The sequence below is a fragment of the Fundulus heteroclitus genome, chromosome 18, assembly GCF_011125445.2.
Source record: "Fundulus heteroclitus isolate FHET01 chromosome 18, MU-UCD_Fhet_4.1, whole genome shotgun sequence".
Classification (NCBI taxonomy): Eukaryota; Metazoa; Chordata; class Actinopteri; order Cyprinodontiformes; family Fundulidae; genus Fundulus; species Fundulus heteroclitus.
The window spans coordinates 19,637,811-19,661,763 of NC_046378.1; the positions used below are offsets into that span (position 1 = coordinate 19,637,811).

A 23,953-nucleotide genomic window follows, 5' to 3' on the forward strand; every position below is an offset into this window, starting at 1 on the left:
GGTTTTGATGTATTTAAACAACAGAAGACAAAATTATTTTTCAGCATTTCACCCATAATTACCCATCAGAGCAAATCAATGGAAAATGTCTAGTTCCAATCTCTGGTTGATTGATTGGTCGGTCTCTACACAGACATTAGGGTGTGGAGACTCAAACACACAGCTGAGTTCTAACTCAATGCAATTCTGGCAAAACCAACATTTTATCACTAACAGAGGTTTGCTTTTTATTATTATTTTTTATTTTTATTTTTATTTTATTCATGTGCCTCTGGTCTATAAACACCTGCACTCCAGCAACTGGAATAAACAATCTACTAAAACAGTAGCACACCCACAGATGAAAAATGGTTTCTTGGAACTTGCCGAAAGTAAAATAACAACGACTGACATTTTCATCTGTCCTCAAACTCCCCAAAGACCAATTAAATGAAATCAAATGAATTATATTCTGGAATTAACAATAGTTAATACTCGCTTTTTAGTTTTCATCAAACCTCATCATTTTAATTTTTTTTTTTTTCTCTTTACCAACTTTTGGATCAGCTGGAGGCTTTTAACAGCATTTTGTGGACTTTATGATTGCAAAGAATTACAATAGTCCAGCCTTGAAGTAACAAAGACATGGGCTAGTTTTTACAGCATCACAACTGGACAGATTTTTTTTAATTTTGGTAATATTCTGGAAGTGAAAAGAATGAAACCATAGAAACCCTTTTTAATATGGCATTTAAATGGCAAAAGTACTTAGAAAATGTTTTCAAAGGATTTGATGAATCACTTATATGTCCCCATGTAGAAGTTGCATCTGTTTTTCACAAAGGCACATGGGGTAATGTTCCTGTCTCACTGGGGTCCCTTTAAACCCCAATATTTTATTCTGCCCAGTCTCACAGTCAGCAGGTTGGGGTCGTTCTTAATCACCCAGTTTGCAGTAACCTTGATCGTTTGAATAGATGGCAACTGACGTCTTTTGTTGTTTCTTGGAAGCAGTCAGTAAATACATGCTACTTTAAATCTTGTCACAATAAACCTGTCAACAATCACCTATACTAAATACAAGCTGGTCCACACATTGGTGTCTTTTGCAGAACCTTAAAATCAACCGCCAGTCAGTGTCTCAGCTTAGTAAAGAAATTAAAAGGCAGGAATGCTGGAAAGGCAAAAGCTACAATGTCTAATTTTCTTCTAAAAATTAGACAAAGTAAAGCAGCAGTCGTTACAAACTATTAAAAAAACTTGAGCATTCTCTTTAGTCATGGATTAAAGTCTAACATCAGAAGCACTTATGGTACATTGCAGTTCAAGCCTATCCGGTTGTCTGATGTCATGTGTAAACTTCCGGGTCCACGTCAGCTGTACATGACACTGTGGATTATACTTACGGTTTATTCTCAAACTTTTATTTATGCTTTACAATGTCAAACATTAACGTTGTGTGTACCGTAGTTAGCATATGGTTAGTTTAAGTCCAATGCGGGTCAGCAGAACTGCACCATTTTAATAACTTCCTGGAGAATAGCTTATCAACTGCAGCCATCTCCCCTTTCTCATCACACGGGAAAGAATAATATGAAAGCGGGAGTTGTTTTTTTTTGTCTCCGATCTATTAAGACAGCAGGGAACACAGCACAGCGGCATATTGAATAAACAACGGATTTGGCCAGTTTGGATTTGGAAGCAGTGGTAGATACGTCCCGACTTAACAGCCCCATTGGCCAGCCTTTAATACCCTTTTTCCACCGGCTCGGTTTGGCCGGGCTCTGCTCGGCTCCTGAGCCCGCTTGTTAAGCGTTACAGCAACAGTTTTTTTTTTCTGGTGCAGCAAAGGTTTTTTTTTTCTCAGCCCTGCTCAGGAGCAGGATCAAGCTGAGTGGACTCAAGCAAAGTTTTGACGTCAGCACATTGTTTTTCAGTGACTGGCCAAGGACTTTGTCCAACAAAGTCCAGGAAATAAACGAAATACAAGAACAATGACATTAATATTAAGGACCTCCATGAACAGAGTGGGTCAAATTGAAATACAATTCTACTATTTACAAACCACAAGCCATGCCTACAGGGAAAACAAAAGAAAAAAGGACACTTCAGGTTTCTATACACACACATACGCGCTGTATAAGATCTGTGGATTTACATCCATTTGACATACACTGAAAGCTATTAGGTTTTATCTCTATAGAGTGTTTGGATCAAAAATGCTTTCATGGCCGCTGATTGAACCACCATGTGTGGTAGAAGGCAGAACTTTTGTCTGCCTTTACCCGCTGCCCACTCCTCTAAGAACACTGATTCAACACAACGCCAAGGCTGATGTGTGAGTCAGATATTTATCGCTGTGGATTATTTTATCCATTAAAAATATTCAGAACATTCTAGAATATACAATATTATTTTTTTCTGTATTTTTTTGTTTTATTTATGCTTTTATTTCTAATGATTTATTTACTTTTCTCACAGATTTCTTTAAATTGTTAATGTCGCAAACATTAGTTTGTGACACTAAAGGCCACACCTCCAGGAAGTGTTTCCCCTCTTCCAGGCCTTTCTAGGTGGCGATTACAGCAGAGTGGGGTATGGTGGGCAAAATTGAGTAGGGCTGGTGGAAAAGGGGCTTAAGACAGCTCTTACCAAAGACACACATCTAAAGTGCTGTGAAAAAGTATTTCCTCCTTGCAGATTTCTTTTGTTGTTGTTGCTCACTTGAGTGTTTCGGTTCATCACAAATGTTTCAAGATTATATACAGTTAATGTGAGTAAATACAATTGCAATGTAAGTGCAACACAAACAATACATCTCTAAGAGGGCAAACACTTTCTACAGCACTGTAGGTGTGGGACTTTGGTAAGAAAGTTGCACATGATTACAAGCAAATTACATTGAAATATGCAGCTAATTCCCAAAACAGTTTTGTCTTGGCCAACTGTAAGTGAGCAGGGTTCCAGTTTCCAACGTAAGCCACTAAAGGGTAATAAGAGGCAGTCGGATAAGACTAAGAAAGCAGACATATTGAGCACAGAGCCTGTGCTTGTCTGCAGAACAATAAAATATCCATTTGGATATGATTCAAAAGAGTATTGATGTTTGATGAAATTCGCATTCACAAATGATACAGAAGTGCAAGACTGCTGGCAAGGCTGACTGGCATATAAGCGGCGAGAGGGGATTGGGAAGGCACGGAGGGTTGCTTCTCAAGATGGGGAGCTTTAGGAGCGATGTACCAGGATCAATTCTAACAATGTTCATTTTATGCACGCACCATTGGGGGAGGTAGTCAAATAGAGAGAGATTAATATGATTGTCTCTGGGGCTCAGACCAAGGGGAGGGATGCAAAAGATTCATTTGAATAAATATTGATGTAAGATATTATTTCACTGTTTAAAAACTATATAACATCTTAACTGAAACCATTTCAGAAATCGATTCAGCTTCTAAAAAACATTTGTTCTGTAATATTAGGTTATGCAAACTTAAATAGTGATCTGTAGGCTTAATTAATTTCCAGTCTGGTCCAAAAAAAAGTCAAGGTTTTCAACAGTAGTGTTAAAAGATATATAATTAAACAAAGTCATACTCCTTGTTTAGTACAGCTGGTAAACAAAGAATGCAGATAGTGCATCTGTACAGTTCCTAGCATTTAATTTTGTTATATGCCGAATCACAAATGTTGTTGCAGTATCACTGGGCCCAATAGTGCAAATATTGCAGGTCAAATATGTATGTAAAATAATGTAAAAATAATAGACACTTTCCCGTCTTGCATTTTTCTGTCCTATATCCCAACTAGACAGCAACTGACAACTACCACACAGCCAAAGAAGTATAAATTAAACATTTAGCAAAGGTCCTTAATATAGATGCCACTCTCCACTCGATTGTCTAATTTACTTGTGCGCCTGAGAAATATCCTAGAGATGAGATCTCTACTCAAAATAGCTTTTTGGGAAAGTTGGAGACATCAAAAAGCCGCTCTAAACTGAGAAAATTACACCACGTGGTAATCATCTTGAATGACTAATCCCTGGCAGTTTAAGCCATCTGTGAAATTAAAAGTTAATCATGGGTGATTAGCTTAAAAAAAAGGCAAGCAACATCAGTTCAGTCCATTGGTATATCCTTTATCAGTTTACAACCCCCATGTGCTGTTGATTTGCAGCATAGTGAACTTAAGAGCCTCTGTAGCATGATAATGAGAATAAATCTACAGCAATAGCACCATTTATCCGCGTCAAAATAGCACAATGAGAAATAAAACATCGCAGTCTTCTCTATTCTTCAGCGAGGGACTGAGGGCATTTCAGGGCCCATTATACGAGTTGTCTCTGAGATCCACAGAGATGTAAAGCAGCCTAGAGGGTTTCATGACACTGTGTGAATGAATGGCTGCCAGCTGTTTGAGTCAATGAAATGGCTTCACTACTCGTTTGGAGAAAACCCCTTTGCTGTATGATTTGTGGGTCATACTGTACAGGCCGAATATAAAGAGACTGAGAAGAGCTTTGCGTTAATTTCCTCTTCAGAAGTCAATCATATGCCGGATGTACAATCACCAGCTACTTCTTTAGGGACACCTCCTAAAGGCCTTGTTGACGCGAATAAGAAATAACCAATCACATGGCAGCAATTCAATGCAATCAGGCATCGAGATGTGGCGAAGAAACATATAGAAAAGGAGAAGATTGTCAATGTGATGAGCACCAATCCAACCATGTCTTCCTCTTTTGTTGAAACATACATGTATAAATATTTACAATAACATTATTACAATTTTCCATTTTTGTTTATGTGTAATAAAATGTCTTCATTGGAAGCAAAGCAGAACTGGAGTAAAATTCCTGGTTATATGAAGCAACTTGATTTTGATTAAAGACAATTCTGATTCTCATTAAAGGTATAGTGGATCATTTTTCTGGAAATGTAGATAAGAAATGCCCAAGTCTCTTTTTGAATAACTGTGCATTGCCAAGACCATCCTACCTCTGCTTCACCTCCTCAGGGGGATCATGTGAAAGGATCTCCGAAATCCAACCTGGTCTTATTTCTTTCCTCTGAGGCCTGTTGTGACTGTCAGCCATTTTCAAAGTATATGGCGAGAACAGTGGTGCTACAATGAATGGCTGAAACCGGAGCTCGCTGGAGACAAACACTAGGATTGCGCAGAAAGAGGAAACTAGCAATGTAACACCGGGCTAGCATTGGTGCTACATGAGCATGTCACAATGATTGGCATGTGGGACAACCAATAAATAAGATGATCCTTCCCCCTGGAACTCGAAGCCAAACGAAGATGCCCACTACACCTTTAAGCTTGAGCTTCTATTGAGCTACATACATTCTCCACGAAAAAGAAAAGAAAACAGACCTATCTGACATTTTGACCTTCTACTGATATTACAGCAGTGATTTTTTTTCTTATTCCAGGCATTCATTAAAGTATTGTCTTTGTTAAAGATAGCATCCTTATTTTTATGCATGCTTTGCGTCCCTAAGACATCTGAAAATGCAAATGTATGCTACATTTATCACAGACCTTTAAAGAGATGGAACCTGCAGCCCACCGAGTACAATGCTTAAAAAAGTCAAGATGGAAAGCTGCAGCATATGAACCATCTTATTTGCTAAAGGAGTACTCCTTTGCAACATTACTAGAGTCTAATATATATTACAGAAGGAATCGGAGTCCTTGTGAAGGTATTTTCCATAAGATCATTGTCAAGCTCACCAAGTATATTTCATCTTCCATCTTTCATCTGTTTAGTTTTTCTCCAGCTGCATCATAAACTCGGCAAACTGCGAGAATTGTGTGCAGTGTAAAGAGGAGCTCACACACAGTTCTTCTTCTGTCTCATATTTGAGTATATTACAAGGCAGTGGTGAAAGAACTTTACCTTACAAAACCAAATCGATTCTACATCTGAACTTCAAACACTTCTGAGTTCACTCAGTTAACCGGGGGTAACAACCTGCTAAAGCACAGTTCTGCAGCTAGCTTTTGATTTGCACAGTTAAAAGGACATTTCTTGGCCTTTACTTTTAAAGGTGGAATGTACAAATCAAAAGCCAACTTTATGGCAACTGGAGAAAAAGAACCCCACTCTACAGTAATGAGGCAAAAAGAAAAAGAAAAAAAAGGAAATGTGACTGAATTATTTGCTTTGGATGAGCCGTCAGTGGATGTATGCATATGGAACTTAAAGATACCTGAAACAAAGCAAGCCCTAAACATCCTCCATTAATAATTCAACACGGTGCCATTTCAGCTATAAACAGGTCCCTTACAGCAAGGTATATTTGGGACCCCTTATTGCTTTAAAAAAAGTATTTTACTTTCTGATATTTGTCCAAGAACACTGCATAAACATGAGCCTGGGCTGTATCGTACATTTAATGAAAGGCTCTTCTTTCAATACACTGTAAAAGGCACAAATATCTGATTTTTTTCCCTCTTCGTAGTAGCTACATCTAGCCTGCCGCCCTGTTGAGCTTTGACATCATCCTGGGGGGCAGATAGGCTGAGCTACTGCTGTCAACAGCTTCATCTTATAGATGATACAGCTGACTCTGTGTTTGAGTCTAACCCTGTTTCTCTCTGAGACATAGAGCTTTTACTGCGAATAACCCCATGTTCCTTCTTTCATCCGCTTGCCCAGAAAACTGGATCAGAGCTTATCTGCTTGGCTGTGTTTCTTTTCTAGTCACAGCCAACTTATGGAGCTTGTCTGCCATTGCCCTCTCTAACATAGAAAGTATTACTGGATCAATGTGTGCTTCTGTGCTTTTTGTATCTCTGCCCTGTCTTCTCTGACCCCCAGTCATTCGAGGCAGATGACTGTTCACACTGAGCCTGGTCCTACCCTCCTGTTAATGGTGAGTTTTCCTCTCCACTGTCACTTCATGCATGCTCAGTATGAGAGATTGCTGCAAAGTCATGGACAATGCAGACGACTGTCCACTGTGGCTACACACTCTTTCTGGAGGAGTGAATGCTGCTTGTCAAGACTTGATTCTATCTACTGGATTCCCTTAGATAGGAAACTTTTTGACCAATCTGTCTGATTTGATTGTATTTGACTTTGTCAAATGCCTTTAGATGTCATGGGTTTTGAATTGCCGCTATATAAATAAAATTTAATTGAATTGATCATAGAAACAAATGGTAATGATCTAAACTATTGTAAGTACTAATCAAGTGTATTTTGCAGCTGTGTGCTTTTGTAGAAATAAATGATCAGATTTAAACTCAATATTACTGTGGAGCAAATTCAAAATTAATTGAAGAAGGAAAGATCAATAATCAGGTCATTAGTAGTTAGATAGATACCACCTTTAAAAGGTTAGAACTAGGTTTTGAGTGAGAACACAATATCAAATGTAGGCAAAAATGCAGTTTTCAGACAAGCAGGAGAAGATGTTATACAACTGTTATGAAGTCTATTTTTTTTTTTACTAAATAAATCTTGCATTGGATTTTTGCTACCATCTGGGGTTTTCAATTGTGTTCGGCCGATATCCAGCAGTGGTGGGCACAATAAGCAGGTAAATAATTTCCACTGGCTCTTGATCAGTTTTTCTTTGAACCAATTAACAACTCCAAAATGCTGTCAACATTAGTTTGGCTGGTCAAGGACCGCTTTCTACATACAAATAGGAAACCTGCAGATATTCCTGACAAAATAGCTCTACGATAGAAGATGGAACAGGCTGGTAGTAGTGAGGACCAAAATGTTTGCCAAATTCAGCACCCAGACTGGTCAAAATAGAAGCAGTCAAGACAGAATCAAGAGTAAGAATAATAACTAATAAGCTGTGCATTAAACTTAGTTCAATAGTTGTGCTTTAAGCATTATTCTGGTACCATAATAAGCGGATCTGTGCAGTACAACATACTGAGATGTTCCTTTTCCTCTGAAGCATCACATGTTGAACTCTAACTGCAGCTTCAAATATTTGGCAGTTTTCAGTATTACTGTGTTTTGGTATTACTTTAGTTTTGGTGGTGCAATAACAGCTAAAAAGGTAAAACATAAAAACTTATGCCAAATCTTGTTTCTGCCAACAGGATGATAATAAAAGGGTTAGACAAAACTGAAGCCAGCAATGGAAAGTTTTTTTAAAACATAAATAACTACAAAAACACTTATTTAGGCACATAAAATGTCTAAAAGTCTAGCATTTAAGGGATTGATAGTAATGTTACCATGACTGTAAATTGTTGCTAAGCCATTAGTCCAGTCAGGTGTTAAATGCTTTCTAAATGGGTTTTAATGTCATACCTTGAACTTGATCAGTTGGTCTTTAATGAGCTTCTTCTGGTAAATTTTCTTCTGCTTTCTTTTATCTTCTGGTAGCTTTATTGTGTAATAGATTAACCATGGTAAGTGAAGTTAATCCTTCTATATGTTACATGACTTTGAAGCATGAGATACTTGAGGCTCATTTAGGAGCCAGCAACCCAATTTGGAAAAAAAAAAGAAAAAAAAAAAGGAAAAACCGCAACACAATCGACTAGATGGTTGACAATGAGATGCGTCAAGTTAAGTAACTGTGACCGTTTTCTCTCATCATAATCAGTAGCTGAGAATAACTGGGGTTGATGCTTCCTGAGTTCACATTAACCCGACGGCTAATATAATCATTCTGTGCTGGGGAGCACTCGTATAGACTTAAGATTTGTTAAACGGCTGTGACTGTGAATTTGGTGTCGACATCTGTCACGTCTTATGCTATCAGCAGCAGCCTATTAATTCTATCAGACATGACGTGACAGCTATGGCTTTAAAATACAGCCTCCGGTCTTTCTTTTACTTGTGTTATTAGATATAAACTTTGACCTCAATGTTCTATTACAAAAGCAGCTTACGGTTTTGTGTTTCTAACTACCAACGCGCCAGCAGAGAGTGAGAATATGTGCTAGCTGAGGTAGATAAGGGAGACATAAAGCATGTGATATGTACACTGTGTCCATTTGGGTTTTCTGTTTTCCCTTGACCACCACTTGAATCCCTTCAAGTACTTTATCTATGCCAACTTGCTTTGCACTTATTTTCCTTCTCATTTATCACTGTCTAGACATTTGACAGGTCTTGCAGTGGATATGGATCATCTTTGACAGACAAATAAACCACTCCCCAAAGGCGCACCGAGCACAGAGATGGTTACGTGGCTGTAAGAAAAATGTGGGAAGAGATAAACCCATGAGGAGGCACAAACAGGCACGCTCAAGGCCGTGACCTGGCATTACTCTGTGTTGTCCTCACACCTGGACCCCAGAAATGCAGTGTGACAGGAAAAGCTGTTACGTTCTGCCAAAATATGACTGTTAAGGTCTTATCACCCAGAATCAGATTTTTTTTCCCCTCTCCCTTTACTAAACCAAAAGCGTTGCAGTGAAGATTTTTCCCTCAATAAATCCGTCAAATTGCACAGACACAACCCAGAAATGCAGCTGGATAAATGACTTGTTTTTGCTGCGTGCGATCCATGCTGGGTGCGTATGCTTGAACGGCTGAAGGATAGACGCATGGTAGCTAGTTAACATTCACAACTTTGGGGAGTTGAGCTCCCATGTCCAATCCATCAATTGATCATGAATGCAATGAGACCATGAATCTTACTTCGCTTTTCTTGTCAGCACAGTGCACACTGCCTCTGCAGATGTAATATTATGTTTGCTCACCCTGCCGCTGCCAGTTAAGCAAGATTCTACTAAAGCTTTTCTTTGAACTTTTGCCTTTAAGTACTTTTTCAGACAATTTTCTTTTTTGTCCATTTCTTGTACCAATTTTTCCTTTGTATAGACTCAAACAGACTGCTTTCTAGGAAAAACTTGTTAGGTTTATTATGTTGTGAATCATATGCACCCCTTGGCCATTTTACAGTACGTTTTTTTTTTTTTTTCAGAATTTCTTTGCTTTGCTGTCCTTTATCTGAAAGTTGCAATCAGTATAAGAGAAAGCAACATGCAATCTTAAACAAAGACCCAAACAGAAAAGGGAATTCAGTAATCCCTAAAACCAAACATCCCTGAAAGCAAAATGTTTTTGAAAGAGCAATAGTTTCAGACTGAAGCATAACGCGATCAGCTTATAATCCATAAAACCAGAGGGTTACTCTCCAGGTGATCCTCAAAGCTTCAGGCACTCTAACACGAACTGCAGAGGAGTTGGGAAAATAGACGGCACGGAATAGAGATGCAATTTCTGGATAGCGGCTATTCTTCTTTAGTCTTCGTCTTACAGATGGCACCTAAAAGGAAGGCGAAAGTGTGGGCGTGTGTACTGTTTGCATTGTTCGCTTTGCTGGACATCATTACAAAGCCCTAAAAATGTTGAGATTTCTGAAGATTTTAACAATATCTCTGGGAAAACTATGAAAATCCAAATCTTTGGTTGACAATAGAGTAAATATTTCCCAAATCCCAAAACTCGACTACAATGGGGTGAATTTAATGCCCTGTTAGAGGCCAATGTAGGACCACTGTGTAATTAGCTATTTTGACACTTAAACTGAGAATGACAATGATACGTTGTGAACTACCTAAAGCATAACCTATGATGACAAATTAAGGCTCTCTCACGTTAATTTTGGGACTAGGCTTCACCTTAAAGTCCATTTTCCACTTGGACAAAAACAGGATTAAGTCATACGTCCCACAACGGACAATTTTTACTGCATATAGTTATATGTCCAGGGGTGGTGCCTTTATTGTAGCTAGCATTGTTTTATCTTTCAACTTTGCCAATAAAGACTGCAACCTACAGTGTAAATTGGTTACTCAATCCAAACAGGGGAAGCAAGACATATCAAAATAGAAAAGAGCACAGACAGAGGGAGTATTTTTACAGGAAACATTTTGGGAAATAAACCTGCCAGACTGACGAGAATGGGCTTTAAACACCAGTTTTCAGTGTATTATCCGGCTGGTCACAGGAAGGGGGTGTCTATATTAACCTCTAGTAAAATTACATTTGAGTTGTTATATGAGAGAAAAGATGAGCTCAGGAGATACAAGGTCCAAAAAAGTAAATTAGATGGATTGATAGTGAAAGTATTTAATATTTATGCAATTCTTCACTCAGAGTGAGATATTGTAGCCAGGTTTTTGGTTTAATTATAACTGAAACAAGGTGTCCTGATTTGTGGCAGTGATTTTAATACATGCTTAAATGCAAAACTTAACTCTTCTGATCCTCATAAACCCCAAAAGAAATTGATAAATAAAAAAATGTAGAGCTGTGATGAAGGACATTGGGCTTACAGATCTGTGGAGAGAATTAAACCCAGTAAAGAAGGACTTTGCATACTGCTCCATCCCACATAAAGTCTTTTCTAGAATTGGTTATATCATAATCCTTAGTAAAGACTTTTATAAAGAATAAGTATTATGAATCTGTCTGACCATTGTTGCTTATACTTAAATTTGAATCTTGAGTTAGATTACAGACACACATGGAAATTAAGTACGTCTTTTAGGTCTTTTAGGTTTCATGAGGGAACAAATTAAAATAACGGAATACATAGAGCTGAAGGACAATGGAAATGTTAACCCCACATGCAATGCGGTCCTAAAACTAATTGGCTACAGCTCAAACTTAAAAAAGTTGTGACAAAGTAAATTAAACCATCTACGAATTAAAATTATTAGAAAATGACAACAAAGGAACAGAGGATCACAACATGACAGATCAAATAATAAGAAAAAGAATAATTTATTCAAGGAATATACAAAAAAAGCTAATATTTACAAAACAGACATAATATGATGGAGGGGGAGAAATTCCCAAACTGTTGGCTTTTATACTGAAAAAGCAACAGACTGGGAGTTCAGTTTATAAAATAAACCAAAATTGATTAAACAGACTAGGAGAGATCCAAAAGTGCTTTGAACTATAATTATCACAATTTATGTTACCAGCAACCATGTGATCAGCTGAAAATAGGGGACTTTTTTTTTTTTTTTTTTTTTAGAAAGATTAGTTTACCTAGACTTAATGAAGCAAGGCAAACAACTTGTAAAAGATATTACCAAATTGAAGGGGCCACAAATCATTTTAAATCGAATAAAGCCCAAGGCCTGAGTATGATCTAGATAGATTCCTTCAGATCAGAAATTAAATAAAAAAAAATATTTAAGGCTAACAAGAAAAAAATAACTAAATTATATTTTACTCATAGTCTTTGTGGATGTCTAAACCTAAACCAAAAATAGTCTCCAAATTGGATATAGTTTTACAACAAACCAAGAGTAATTCAATTATTGTAAAGCGGAAAAGAGGGGAAACAAAGGACAATAACTACATCAGAACAAGACTTGGAAAGTTACTGTGAAATACAATGGAAAACCTTTACTTCAGGTTTATGGAAAGAGTTCTGATCGAACAACCTCACCCAATTCTCCATCACCCCGGTCCAAAACAAGTCATTCTAGAGACACTGTGGAGGACTGGGAGCAAATCTCTGTCATTTATTGTATTTTGGTTTTACCTTTAATAATTACCTTTTGGAAAGATGTTTCTAATGTTTGAAGAACAGAGTTTCAGATTGACATCCCATTCAGAGCAGGCTTTTTACTCTGTGGATTACTAATGGACAACACAACACACAAGGAAAATATGATTCAGATGCCTAATGCTGCCGCCCAGAAAGCCATTTGTAGAAAATGGCTTAACCTACAAATACCTACGATAAATGAATGAAAAAAAAAATTAATGGATTAAAATGATCTATGATTTTTTCAAAATAGAAAGGGTCACATTTTGTACTAGAATGCTACAGGATATATTTCTGGAAAGAGGGCAAAGTACACATCTGATTTAGTTTAAAGGATCTTTATTTGACAGCTGTTTTTTTTTTTCCAACTGGCTTTGAGCCATATGCATTTTATGTTGAGGCAGTTTTTTTTTTTTTTTTTAAACAATAATCCATGCATTTGTTACATCTAGGCTGGATTACTGTAATTTACTATATCTTGGGGTTAGTGAGGCATCCATCAGGTGCCTGCAGGTTGTGCAAAATGCTGCAGCACAACTTTTAACTGGAACAAAAAGGTCTGAGCACATTACCCCCATCTTACATTCCCTTCATTGGTTGCCTGTACGTTTTAGGATTTTTAAAGTTGTTTTACTTGCTTTTAAATCTCTTAATGGCTTGGCCCCTTCCTACCTTTCTGAACTGCTACACTCCCATTCACCTACCCGCTCCCTCAGCCAGCAGCTCCTTTTTGTCCCTTAATCAAAACAGAAACTAAGAGGAGATCGTGGCTTCGCTGTAGCGGCTCCAAGATTATGGAACAATCTGCCATTGGATGTCAGGCAGGATTCCTCTCTTTCAGAGTTTAAGACTCTTCTTAAAACACACCTGTTTGCTGAAGCCTTGTGCACATCCTGAAAGGTTGACTGTTTTTAATTTTTAATGATTTAAATTTTTTACTATTTTTACAGTTTTCAACTACCTTGTTTGTCTATTTTAACTTGTCTGTGTTCTATTTGTCTGTTTTGATTTTACGGTGATTTTCAATTGTATCTGTACAGGACTTTGACCTTTGATCTAGTAAAATGCTTCATAAATAATTATGGTATACAGGGTTTTTTTTTTTTTTTTTTTACTAAAGGCTGTCATATTCTGGGTTTTGTTTTGTTTTATGTTTATTCGATTAGTCAGTATACCTTTCTGTCTTGGGTTCCGTCTTGTTTGATTTGTGTTATAGCTTGTGTATTTTTGTTTACCCTGGCATCTTATTTAGTCTTGGTGGTTATTTTTGTTCTTAGTCCTGTCTTAGTAGTAGTTCCGGTTCTCTATTTACCTTATTTAGATTCTGTTCCCTTCCACTAGTCCTGTCAGCTCCCTCAGTCACTCCCCCGTCCTTGAGCACTTCTACCTGTTCTGATTAATTAGTTGTTCACTCTGCTCACCTGTTTCTCTGCCTATTTATACCTGCCTCAGTTCTCTGCTCCCTGCCAGAACGTCACACATGTTTCGTTTCACCTATCCACTGGTAAGAACCATCCTGCTTTTTTTGTATCTGCCTGTGCATCTGGTTGTCTGATCTGTTTTTGAGTCTGCCCCAGTTTTTGTTTTTACCTTGGATGTCTGCTCTGTACCTTTTGTGGATTGTTTTTTTTTTGTCAGCTTGGCTGACCCATCATCCCTTCAATAAATCCTGTTTAAGCTTACCTCAAGTGTGTAGCTGAATACCGGGTTCATATCATCCTAAATCATTACAAAAGGCACAGTCTACTGCTCAATTTATTGTTCAGTTGTTTTTTTCTCTTCACTTGTATTTATACAAAAAAATACATGTTAAAATTTTTTAAGAGAATGCAATTTTTTTATACTTTCACAAGCAGATATCTCAAACTTTTCTTAAATGAATCTCTGTTCAGTGTATAGCTATTTAGTTCAGGTTTAGCCAGTCGAATTGTTGTGTATGTTAAGTCTTTGATGGTACTTGACACAAGTAACCAAACAGACTATCAGGCAAACACATAAAAATCTGTTCAGAAATGGTCTTTACCCTAAATGCTCCATTATGCATAGGAAAGGTGTGATAAAAAGACAGTTGTGCTTTTACAGCTAAAATCGGTCAGATATTTTTTATAAAATAAGACCAGAACACCAAATAGAACCAGGGAATAAAATTTTACTTGGATTATATTTGTCTGATATAATAATTTGGATCAGAATCATTTAGGTGGGACAAAAAAGAAATAGTTTTTAAATCAGCGTTATACGTGTAAAGAAACCCGTGCCAGTCTCAGGATAAAGTCAGCGAGAGTCGTGTTAAATAAACAGTTAAATAATGACCGCCAATAGCTAAAATCTTGTGTTTGCCAAAATCTTCTAAGTCATCCCGAAGGTTTTAACTGTATGTCGCGGCGTGCCACAGGGTATCGTCTTTGTACAGTGTTCAGTTCATTTCAGCAGCAAAGCTACACACCCCCCCTCTCTGTTTTCAGTGCCACTAGTTCTTGGCATTGACCTGAGAAAAATAAAGAGTTTCAAGAAGCCAGATGAAGATGGATTCAACCGCCGTGTTTACTTCAGCAGCTCTGACATACAGGTATGAAACCGAGGTCTTTAATTAAACTGCACAGGGAATAATTACAAGCCACTCAACAGATCCAACAATCCTGACCTTCAAACCTTATAGTAACAGTAATTCTAACCAGAGCTGTAATTCATATATACCCTACAGGCTGCTTAGTAAACAAGCTGCCGCTTCAGTAAATGAGGTCTTCACCACTCCTTTAAAACCGCTTTTGCTTTAATTATAATTACTAGTTCTTCAATAAACGTGTAAACTTTTAGAAATTATGATAATTCAGGCTGTTTCGACTGAAACTACTGAAATTATCATAATCATACATATTCATTCTCGTAAAGACTGAATGTTGATATTAGGAATTTGCACAGCTATTTACTGGAAATGAGGCTAAGAAATTCATCTGATTTGGGTATTTTTACTCCGCAGATCAGTAAACTATGATGTAGATGTCAATGTTTTTTTATCAACATATTTATGAATATTTACATTGTTCTAAAAAAAAAGAAAAAAAATGGAGAAACAAAGACTAAATGCTTTAACAGTAACAGCAGGCCCGTGTGAACCACATATTGGTGGAAAATCTGGCATTTGACGCCACTGTTCTGTGTGTTCTGGCCGTCTTGCTCCATTGTGCTGGATTAAAACTGCAGAAATTGCTTTGCAGAGCTCAGCAAATCAAACGGGTAAACTGGAGCACAGATAGAAACAAATAGCTGCCAGTGGGTCAAGTGTGTGCTAACACTTCACCCATCTCACAACTGGAACAAAGATACTCTGCCATTAGATTTACAAACAGCCAGAGGAACCCAGTTTGACCTAGTGGATGCGCACAAACCAACACGGTTTTAACCAGAATCAAGAGCGTCACCAAAAAAAAAAAAAAATGCAGACATGAGGCCACGGCAGAGCCATGAGACTAGAAATCCTATAAAGTGAAATTTTCACTGGCCAAGACTTGTGACAGCAGTTTTATCCAACAGATTGGAAGGTTGTGAAGCTGTGACGCTGAATTGAAATTAACTTGGCTGATTTGGACAGCTGCTTCACGCATTAAACAGGGATTTTACGTTACATGGAACATTTTGCATTCAAAACAAATAAATGATGGGCAAAAAGCCGAGGAACAAATTGGTGCACATGAAGGCCGACTATCCCTAAGACTTGTAGAGTCAGAGAAAATTAACTCCTCTGAGTCATTTACTCTGTCCTTTTGGGGAAAAATAAGAAACCACGGCAATGTTTTTCCTTTGATTTGAATATTTACAGATAAGAAATATGTTTGAGTAAAATTAAAATCCCTGTTTTTGTTCTGTGAACTAAGGACAACATTTCTCGCATATTTTAAAGAAAACATTGTTACTCTTATTTAAAAGATGTCAAGCAATCAAAACAATGAAAAAACAAGTTCTTCAGAACTCAAATAACGCAAAGAAACAGCTATACATTCATTTTTAAACAACTCAATGTGAATGCGTTAACTTGGGAATCTTGGGAGTTTAGAAATCAATATCTGGTGGAATAACCCTGATTTTCATTTACAGCTTTGATGCTTCTTGACATGCTCTCCACCGCTCTGTGACCCTGCTGTTGGGTTCAGGTAATCGCCTCATCTGGACCTTATTTAGAAGAATGATGCATTTGTCTTGGAATCCAACATAAACTGGAAGTGAATAGCTGTCGCACATTAAAAGATGAGGATTTAAAAAAAAAAATGCTGTGGCCTTTGTTTGTATGAAGATGAAAAAAAGACGATACATTGAAAACACCCTGACCCTGCTCTTGATTTCAATATTGTCTTGATTTGCCAATTTATTCTCCTACTTTTGCTCTACATTGAAATTACACAAAGTAAATTAAGTAGAATCACACTAAACCGGACCTCCGTTTAACACGCGCAAGCATCTGCAGAAAGGTTCTCACAAAACTAATATCAAAGAATCAGTTGGGAGAAGTGATTATAAAACGTCTTACAACCAAAGAAATTAGTAAGGTCAAGCAGCACAATATAAAATTATGGTTGTACAAGCTTAAACACTTTTTAACAAGTATGCTGATTAGATCCACACTCTATCAGAGTCTACTTTACAACACAGTTGACCTCAAATCTCTCAACCCTGGGAAATTATGAACAAAGAAACTCAAAAACACCAGAATAAGGATATATACTTTCTCCAATGTATTTTCTAATTAGCTAAAAAGGAAAAGAAAAATCAGCCTTTTCATCTGGTAGTCTTGCTAATGTGCATTTTAAATACCAGCTAGTTGTCATAAATCTACAATGCTCTGAAATGTTCCAGTCAAGACCCTGTCAACACTTTAAACGGAGATTAAGTTTTAATTTAAGGGTGCAGTATTAAAAGTTCATATAATACGTATGCACAAAGAAATGCAGCAAAAACAAACCTGGTTGTTTCACCGTGTCCCTTTTTTCCACTTAAGTAACAAGAAGAAAGTTCATATTTTTAGATTTCAAGGTGCATTAAAATTACGGTTTTCAAGTTTAAAACTAACAAAGAAAAATGTCACAAAATGGCCTTGATCCAACAACCAAACACAAAACAGCTCAGAGTCTGCATACCTGGAGAAAAATCTTGAAAAAAAAAAAAAGGTAGCATTTTACCTGTCATCTCCCAACAAACAGTTTCGCACAAAGTGAGAACACCCCTGATATTTTTGTAAATATTTCATGGTATCTTTTCATGGTACAACACTGAAAACGGTAGTTTGAAAAAAGTAGTCTGGGTATAAATGGCAAAGCCGTGTAAATTTGCTATCCCTTCAAAATGACTGAACACAGTTATTAATGTCCAACTCGCTGGCTCTAAAAGTGAGTATACCACTAAATGAAAATGTCCATGTTGTCCCCAATTAGCCATTTTTCCTCTCTGACGTCATGTGACCTGTTAGTGCTACAAGGTCTTAGGTATGAATAGTGATCTGAATTTTGTGTTACCTCCACACTGGTCACTCGAAGTTCAACATGGCAACTCAAGACAACTAACTCTGAGGATCTGAAAAACAGATTCGATGCTCTACATAAAGATGGCAGCAGCTGTGAAAAGATTACCAACACCGTGAAACTGAGCTGGCCAAGACTGTACAGCAGTTTAACAGGAAAGGTTCCTCCCAGAACAGGCCTCACCATTGTCGACCAAAGACGTTGAGTGCATATGCTCAGCACCACCTCCTCTGGAGTCTTTTAGAAAATAGACATTTAAGTGCTGCCGACCTTGCTGCAGACCATAGGCTGTGTCAAATCGGTCTGCATGGCTGGAAACCTCATCTAAAGATGATGTACAGGAAAGCCAGTGGTTTGTTCAAGACAAACCAAATAAGGACATGGATTACCGGAACCGTCCGGTGATCTGATGAGGCCAAGACAAACCTGTTTGGGTCAGATGGTGTCAAGCCTGCGTAGCGTCCAGGTGAGGAGTACAAAGACAAGGGTGTCTTGCCTCCAGTGAAGCATGGCGGTGGGAGTTTCATGGTTTGGGGGCTGCTGGCTATGGGGAGCTGCAGTTCATTCAGGGAACAATGAAAGCCAACATGTACTGTGGCATACTGAAACAGAACATGATCTTCTCCCAATAAGAACTTGGCAGCAGGGCAGCATTCCAACATTCCTGAACGCCTTTCCGAGATGACCGGTCCCTGGCTAAAGAGACTGAGGGTAAAGGTGCTGGACTGGCTAAGCATGTATTTAGACCTAAACTTTATTGAGCATCTGTTGGGCATCCTCAACCAGAAAGAGGAAGAGCAAGGTCTCTAACATCCACCAGCTCTGTGATGCCTTCATGGACGAGTGGAGGAGGTTTTCAGCGGCAACCTGTGAAGCTTTAGCAAACTCCATGCCCAAGAGTCTTAAGGCAGTGCTGGAACATAATTGTGGCCGCACAAAATATTGACACGTTGGGTGCAATGTGGACATTTTCCCTTGGGGTGTACTCACTTGTGTTACCAGCGGTTTAGATATTGAGTCTATTGATTTATTTTGAGGGGACAGCAAATTCACATTGTTATACATGCTTTGCACTGAATCAGTGTCATATCTTCAGTGTTGTCATATGACAAGATACAATGAGATTTTTTACAAAACTCTGAGGGCTGTACTCATTTTGGTGAGATACTGTGTCTGTTTTGCGAAAGCTTGCACCAAAATTCTTGATTTGATCACCCTTATTACTAGTTGTTTTCCTATTTAAAAGAAACAAAAACCTCTCATTTGGCAATAATCATCTAAGAACAGCGCTTGGAGCAAGAGTAAATCATTGATATGCATCCAAATCACAGATGCAACACTGTTAGAGCCAAAGTCATCATGCTTTAGTGTTGTTTTATGTATCATCATTGACTTCTGTTGATATTTTGGCTTGTTTTGCTGGACCTGTTATTAGTATCATATTTGAGGGTAAGAGCGCCTCCTTGTGAACAAGGGCAGAACCCAGATCTACAAAAAACTATGAGAACGGTGCGGAAGAAAAGAAGAATCTTTACAACCAGTTTATCCACCTTCTGATTTCTTTTTCTTTTCTTTTTGGTCAGTGTATTGCATCACTTAATGGTCTCTTGGTAAAAGAAACAGCAGCTTCTTCTTGGTGTCTGTTGAATCATCAGTGTTTAACATGATTCAAATTGAATCCTTTGTTTTGCTGAAAAAGGAGTGTTCAAAGAGAGAAGTGAAGATGAGTATGTGCAGATAATTATCCAAGTTTAAATATATACACGTTGTAAGGTGAGAACCATAAATGTTTCAGACAGACAGAGATGCTTTATAGATGCAGAACTAAGAATATATGTGGATTGTTACAGACCTACCAATATTAAGCAGGGTTTGCATGTAAATATGGGCACTTCAGTGATCCTCTAAAAATACATTTGAAGCACTTGGTATTTTAATTATGGGTGTCCTATAACTTTTTTATTGCTCATCTTTAGGTATTCTGGAAAACATAATGAAAAATTATTGTCCAACATAAATAACTTACTAAAAAAAAGCTATCAAATAGGTAGATATTAAGACCTTTGAGCTAATTTGATCCCTGCCATAGATGGGTTTAACACTGAAGCCAAAGTCCTTGGGTGTGTCTGTGTAAAGAAAAAGTCAAATATTACAGGTTTCCAGTTGGAAATGCAATAAGAACAGACAAATGGTGCCATGAAGGAGCCCTTCCTTCTGCAGTCAAAATGCAGAAACTCATCTGGTGTTCTGTGGTGGGATAACATGCAGTGCAGTTCTGCATGCGGCATGTAGCACAGTCTCTAGTCTCCGCTTTAAACTTGGACCTCCAGCTCCCCATTGACTGTACATGTATAAAAGTGATAATGTCCTTGTTCAGTGTGCAGCTGTCATAGGTTTTATATTTTCATGTGGTGCTTGAGCGCCCTACCGTTCCAATGCTGCCCAGGGTGACCTCCCATATGCCCCATATCAAAAACCGCTGCTGTGCGTGTGTATCACTGCAAATTGAAAATCAGGCCTTGGCTCTGTCTGCAAGCTGGAAACCCAGTGGGATTTACTATGTTTTTTCTTTTGTTTGGTTTTTGCTTACTACTGTTAGAAACATGTTTAACTGATACCAGAAATGCTAAGAAATACTTTATAACAACAACCTTTACTACGTATTATGAGTGGTTCAGGTTTGTTGTAGAGGCAGTTATGGTTTCAGGCTGTTTTGAAGAAACTGGGTATGGCGCTCTAGTGACAATAAAAGAAACTGTTGACAATTTTAGGCTTCCAAATTTGTGAAAACAGTTTAGTGATGTTCACTTCCTGTTCCAGGACTAAACACCAGTGTACAAAGAAAGGTCCATAACTAAACAGATGAGTCTTGCTGGAACAACACAATTGGCCTGCAAAGACTCCTGACCTGAGCCCAATAGAGCAGGTTTGGGATGAACTATAGGAGAGGATGTGAGCCAGGTCTTTTTGTCTATTAAAAGATGTCTGACCTCACAAATACACTTCTGGAAGGATGGTCAAAAAGCCTTCTAAGAGTTAAAGCCATTATAGCTCAAACGGGTGCGCCAACATCACATCTAACCACATGGATGAAGATTTCTCTCAAGGGTCTGTGCGAATGCAAATAAGCGAATACATCTGGCAACGCACGTTACTTTGCAATTAACTTGTGCTAATGTAGTAGTCTGCATTAAAACAATTTGCAAACCCCAACGGTTTTCAGACGGAGCCGACTCCGGGCGACAAATTGGATCCAAGATAGGTCTGAATATCCAACTGTAAGTGCTTAACTTAAATTGTCAACAAGCAAATGAACTCGTGAAATGCTGAAGAAACACTTGATTAAAATTTAAAAAAAAAAATAAAACCCCAGAACGATTTGTCTTTTACAGATGAGCAATATTTCTGCTTGAAAAAGGCCTTGAAATAGCTCTCAACAAGTGGCTACAACAATGGAGACAAGTAGAGTCCTTCATATCTTTGCTACAAAATAGATAAATGAAACAAATACTACTTATATTTTCAAACGACGTGGAAAAATATGTAAATATTGCGATAGATAGATAGATAGATAGATAGATAGATAGATAGATAGATAGATAGATAGATAGATAGATAGATAGATAGATAGATAGATAGATAGATAGATAGATAGATAGATAGATAGATAGATAGATAGATAGATAGATAGATAGATAGATAGATAGATAGATAGATAGATTTTACTTCATGAAACAAATAACATGTCATTACATCACAACGGCTGTATGTGGGATTGTCTTTCATCGAGCTATAAATAACACCAGTAACCTGTGGATGCCACCAACACAGCAAACAGGAACAAGCCTAACCACAAGGTGGTGCCAAAAATTAATCAGTCCTCCCTACTTTTCATGACAACGTCGCCAGTAAATCGCCCCTGCCTCCCCGGGGGCATCTGTGTTATGTGGAGAGAGAGAGAGAGAAAAAAAGTCCGCTTTCCAACTGTGCGCAGAGCGTTACGCCTGCTCCGCCCGTCTGCTGTCCATCACCCACGAAATTAATTTACACCCCGATCTGTGTCACTTTCGCTCTCTGCTGCCCTCCCATCATCCGTCACGACTGAAACGTCCTCTGCCTCCTTCCAACTAATGATTTGTGCTCTCCTGTCGCCGGTACGCAAAGGACGGCTTCCATTCAGCCCAGCGTGCAACAATGTGCGCACAGCCAGAGTCCAAACCCAGACAAGTGTAGCCTCTTGGATTTAAAGGAAACCATCCGAGGAGTTAAAGCAGAGGAAGAATCTGACAGGTTGAGTCATCCATTAATTAGTGATTGTGTTATAGATAACTATTAAACTTCTCCTGCATGAATAAGCGGCGCCTGTCAAAGGCTTCGTTTATGTTGACGCAATCTTAGGCTCTTTTTTTTTTAAAGTGATTTTCTTCGAAACTCAGCGTATTTCCAATCCCAAGACTCACCTTTCCTGTCCCGGTTCTTGGTTTAAAATCGATTTCCTCTCACTTTGGCGCGGGTTTGTGCGCTTCTGTCCACAGAAATAACGTCGAACTGCAAGAAAAGCCTGTAATTGCAGAGTAACTCAATTTTCCCCCCTCTCAGCTCCCCGGATCTCCCCCCGCAGCTCCCTCCGACCGCCGACACTCTCAGGACAGAGAGCTGGGACGGATTAGATGCGCTGGCGATAAGATCAACAGCAGTCCGGCTCAAATCTCGTTTTTTTTCGTTTTTTTTAGGAGGGTGATCAGATCTTCTCCCGCTTTAACGGGACAGAGGCAGAGGATGACAGGAGGAGTCCACATCCACAGGAGTTTGAAGAATAACCCTCTTCTCTTTATCTCCAGCAGAGATGAGTCCCCCCACCTTTTCTCGCCGGTAAAGAGTTTCTCTTTTCTTTTCTTTTCTTCCAGAGGCTCAGACCCTGACGGGCCTGGAGAAGTGGAAGGTGTATCTGTGAAGAAGAGGATTGTGGCGGTGATGCTGCGTAACCCGCATCCCACTTCCCACTGAAGGAAGCGCGCAGAGAGAAAAAGAGAGGCAGCTGATCCTTCTCTGTGCGCGGAGCTCCTCTGGACAAACACAGCCTTCAAAACACCTTTTTTCTTTTTTTTTCTTTTTTTTTACATCTTGCGCTGTGGATCCGTTCACTGCGGTCCGCTAAAAAGGTTCAGAGCAGACTGAGGTGCGGGCGACGTTCGTCCTTTCATCTCTCTCTCTCTCTTTCTCTCTTCCCCCGTCTCTCTCTCTCTCTCCCTCTGTCTCTCTCTCTTTCTCTCTTGCGCGAAGAAATCCGCCGTCAGAAAGGAGATGCTCGGTGCCTTCCTCACCGAGAGACTGACCGGGCGTGAAAGGGAAAACGCTCTGGACTCTCCGCATTTATACGGGCGCTGAAAACTAACACAGTAGGTGGGTGCAATCCGCAGACAGGAGAAGAAAGGGGGGAAAAAACAGAGGAAAAGTTAAAACGTGGGACATGTTGCTGAAACCAATAGGAAGCTTAGTGGTTTATTGGGTGTTGGAGGAAAATTCAACACCTAAAGGCTCAAGGCAAAGACTCATCGTTTATATGAAATAATAAAAAAAAAAGTACTCACAAAAAAATCGTACTAAAAGTGCAATTATTTTTGCACACGTTTACAACTCACTGTAAAGCGTTACAAAGAAAACAGACTGCAGGTTTAAAACTTGTAAACCTGCTATAGCCTATATATATAGCTTCCATATCTATTTGATCTATCCCAATAAACCTTTTGTGAAAGCGAAAGTAATCTGACCCTAACCACCTTTTAACATTTACAAGCTTCTAACAACTTGTTCACTTGTTAGAACAACAAACTTCAACCTTGTTAATTCGTTTCTAATGATAGACCAAATTGTGCATAATTGTATAGAAGGAAGAATTACTTGTTTTCTTTTATATAAAAAAATAAATAAAACATCTAATAAATGAGT

At 38.4% G+C, this 23,953-nt stretch overlaps 1 protein-coding gene across 2 annotated transcripts in view; it reads right to left on the reverse strand.

Moving 5' to 3' along the window:
* The window catches only part of grik4 (glutamate receptor, ionotropic, kainate 4), a 510,201-nt gene extending 487,282 nt beyond the window's left edge, over window positions 1-22,919 (reverse strand). For both annotated transcript variants that reach the window (XR_004933217.1, XM_036149710.1), the window contains exon 1: window positions 22,465-22,919. The gene's annotated coding sequence lies outside the window, so the exon portion shown is untranslated. The remainder of the gene's footprint in view (window positions 1-22,464) is intronic.
* Window positions 22,920-23,953: the final 1,034 nt, after the last annotated feature.